Consider the following 3,538-nt stretch of genomic DNA (forward strand, 5'->3'; position numbering starts at 1 on the left):
AAGTCGCTCCGTGAAGTTTCAGGTCATTCCGAGAACGTTTGTTTCTGCACATAAATAACACCATGGTAATTCTGCAGAAAACAGCGTTAGTCCGGGTTAGTTCCATTCAAATCATGCAAGTTAGAGTCCAAAACAAGGGCAAAAGTGTTTGGAAAAGTAGATACGACGGAGACGTATCAGTATCTTCTTCGAATGGGTCTTTGGGCCAATCGGCGATGAACAACGATTCACTCCCGACAGCTACCTCCCCCCGGCCCACGGACGACATTGAGGTGTTGTCTCAGAGGGCACCAGACCAAGGGGAGATAATTCTGGAGGCTCCCCAAGGCGACATCCCAGATGCCGGGCGCATGGGGGGTAAGACTCCCATGGGTTCTAATGACGGGGGCCGCAGCAAGTTTGGCCCCCAGCCGGATATTGCGCCGGAGCCTCCAGTGGTTTCGGATTCTGTCAGGCGACCCCTCGCTAAGGGGGGGCGAGCCGTCTATGCCGATGGCCTTTGTCCATCCAGAGGCATTGGACAACTTGCTGGAAGCGCTTCGCGGCACTTCCATTAACGAAGAGCACCGCACCATCATGAGTGCGGTGGTCGAGAAGGTTCGGTCTGCCAAAAGTGGATTGACCAAAGCCTGTTCCAGGAGGCAAGTAATCAAATTATGAGAAAATATCACAGCATAAACAGTAGCCCCTGATGCTCTGTTTGGTGTTCACAAAGAAAGGCCGGACAGAGGATCAAATAACAATCACAGGAGTCTAATCAGAATATGTCTATGTGAATAAGCAGGCTTTGCTGCTGGCCGCTGCCGCTCGTACTGCGGAGGTCTCCGGACTGAAGCGGGACCTTGAGCAGTCCGAGGAAGATCTCGGCCTTACCAAGAGGCAGCTCGAAGAGAACAAAGGTAAGTGATACCCCGTCTGTATATTGATAAAGAAGAAAGTGGTTATTGGATCATAGGATCATCCTGAATTTTGCTAGTGGCCACGACCGAAGTGGCGGCCCTGAAGAAGGCGTTGTCCGAGGCCGAAGACAGAGCGGCCAAGGAGCGCATCGAGCGCGAGAAGCAAGAGGTCCGAGTTGGTGAGGTTCAGCAAGAGCTCCCGGATTTTGTCAAGAAATACGAGTCCTTGGAGCGTGACTCTAAGACGCAGGGGTCCGAGCTTGCGAAGGCCCTTGAGAATGCACAAAATGCCAAGGTCGAGGCCCAAAAGGCCCTCCAGGAGATTCAGGCGGTCAAGGAGATAGCGGCGAGTAAGGCATTCATTATGCAAAGCAAGCATGTGAAGGAGACTTTCCTTTTACTTACCCGAATTCGGAGCTCTCCAGGAGCGTTCGCAGATCTACCACGCAGCGTATGGGATGCCGCGGAGTTCTATCGGGCCAAGGAAGGGAGCTCGACGGAAAAGTTGTTCTGGTCTCAATATGCTGGGACCGAACATTCGATGCCCTTGAGCGACCAGCTGAAGCAACTGGTCGAGCTTCACAAGGCGGCCGAACTGGCCGTGAAGTGTCTCATAGTCTGGATGTGGCCTGGCGAGCCCCTGCCTAACAGCTACTTCGGCCTGGTAAAGCGGCTTGTGAATGTCTGCCCGCGGTTTGAAGTCATAAAGCGGTACGTCTACGTTGAAGGTGCACAGGGCCTTTGCCCGTGCGAAAGTGCACTCGGGGAAGATGGATGCCGAAAAGCTGGTGAAGGAGGGGCCACTAGAGAGCAAGGAGCATCACCACCCCGAAAAGTATTATGACAGTGTCCTGAAGGGTGTCCGCCTTGTGGCGGAGGAATGTGCTAAGGATGTAATATTTGAATGAATGTACTCATGTGATCCTGTAATATGAAAACGAGTTCATGTGCGCTATATACCGCTTGTCGATTTAAAATATTACCTTCTACGCGGCCGTTTATAAAATCTGAGAGTTGGCCAGTCGTCGGCTTCTGCCCCCATGTAACTAGTACTGAGGTGTTCGGGATAAATCTTAAACACTCTTTATAAAAAAATTGGTCCTTTAAGGGGGTGTTTAGCGCAGCGAACAAGGAAATCGGACTATACATCTTTAACACTCTCACTTAGCCATAGAAGTCTACAATTTTAAATTTTGGCGAAGCCCCTAGTATTCGGAAGGCCGAACTTGGGGCGCTATATACGCCTAAATCGGACAAGGCCGATTCCTCGCCCAAAGCGGAAAACCCTTTAAGGATTTGAGACCTCTCGAACAGCGACCGGCTCTCGCCGCATCATGATAGTCAGTTTTCGGCTTTCTCTACTGAGGTGCTCCTCCGGAAGAACCGGGACACAATCGCAGTAGTTCTCCCAGTGCTACCTTAGCCAATATAGCGGAACGTAAGGTACCAAAACATGGGAGCCGGGCAAACCCAACTATTGACCCAAGACATGATTCGGAGCTGATGAATATAATGCTATAAGTTTGGGGTGCCGCACTGTCGAAAGTGTTCGGACTTTTCTTGTCGTGTTATGGGGTACACTGAAGCCCCTAGCGCACTGGACGTACCAGAATGTACGGGTGCAACTTGTCGTAAATAAGCAGACAGGGAAAAAAGATGAAGAAATTCAATAATAAGCTAACGATGTACATTGTTATTTAAATGATACATCAAAGCGTATGTATACAAGTAGTGCAATAAGCAAAAATAGGACTATTTGACATGTCCTATCTAAGGGCAAGCTGCATGTGGGTATGTAAAACAGGTATAGCGATCGTTATCAGAGACCACCTGGGGATTCCTTTGTACGTCGAAGCTTCTTGCTTCCTTGGTGTTTCCTTCCCGTGATGGGTCCGATAATTAGGCTATCGGAGAGGGCCTTCAGAGAATAGGGTCCTGAAAGGAAGAAAATAGTAAAGATATATGGGTCCTGAGGCAGTTGAGCCGCATTGTGGGTCGTGCCATAGCCATGCCTCTGCCTATGCCCATGGTATCTTGAGTGCGTAATTATGTACGCGCGGCACAAATTTCTCCACTTGACTGGGACTAGGATGGATACCGAATTAATAGGCGAGCTCTGAACGTGCCGGGCGATCCTGTTGTAGGGTACTCCGGACTCGTTTGAAGGTGTCTGTGGGCTTTATCACCGAATTGGCGGTTTGCCTCAGAACGCTGCTTTGTACTTCTGCTGCATGGGCCGTAGTGTGCTCCTCTGTACGGAGCGAGCGTTCTGTGTTTCCATTAACTGTTATAACCCCGCGAGGTCCTGGCATTTTGAGCTTGAGGTATGCATAATGCGGTACTGCATTGAATTTGGCGAATGCGGTTCGTTCGAACAGTGCGTGATAGCCACTGCGGAAGGGGACGATATCGAAGATCAACTCCTCGCTTCGGAAGTTGTCCGGAGATTCGAAGACCACTTCCAGTGTGATTGAGCCCGTGCAACAGGCCTCTACACCTGGTATGACACCTTTAAAGGTGGTTTTTGTGGGTTTGATCCTCGAGGGGTCGATACCCATTTTGCGCACTGTATCCTGATAGAGCAGGTTCAGGCTGCTGCCGCCGTCCATAAGGACTCAAGTGAGGTGAAATCCGTCAAT

This window comes from Triticum urartu, chromosome 2, assembly GCF_003073215.2.
Source record: "Triticum urartu cultivar G1812 chromosome 2, Tu2.1, whole genome shotgun sequence".
NCBI classification, from domain to species: domain Eukaryota; kingdom Viridiplantae; phylum Streptophyta; class Magnoliopsida; order Poales; family Poaceae; genus Triticum; species Triticum urartu.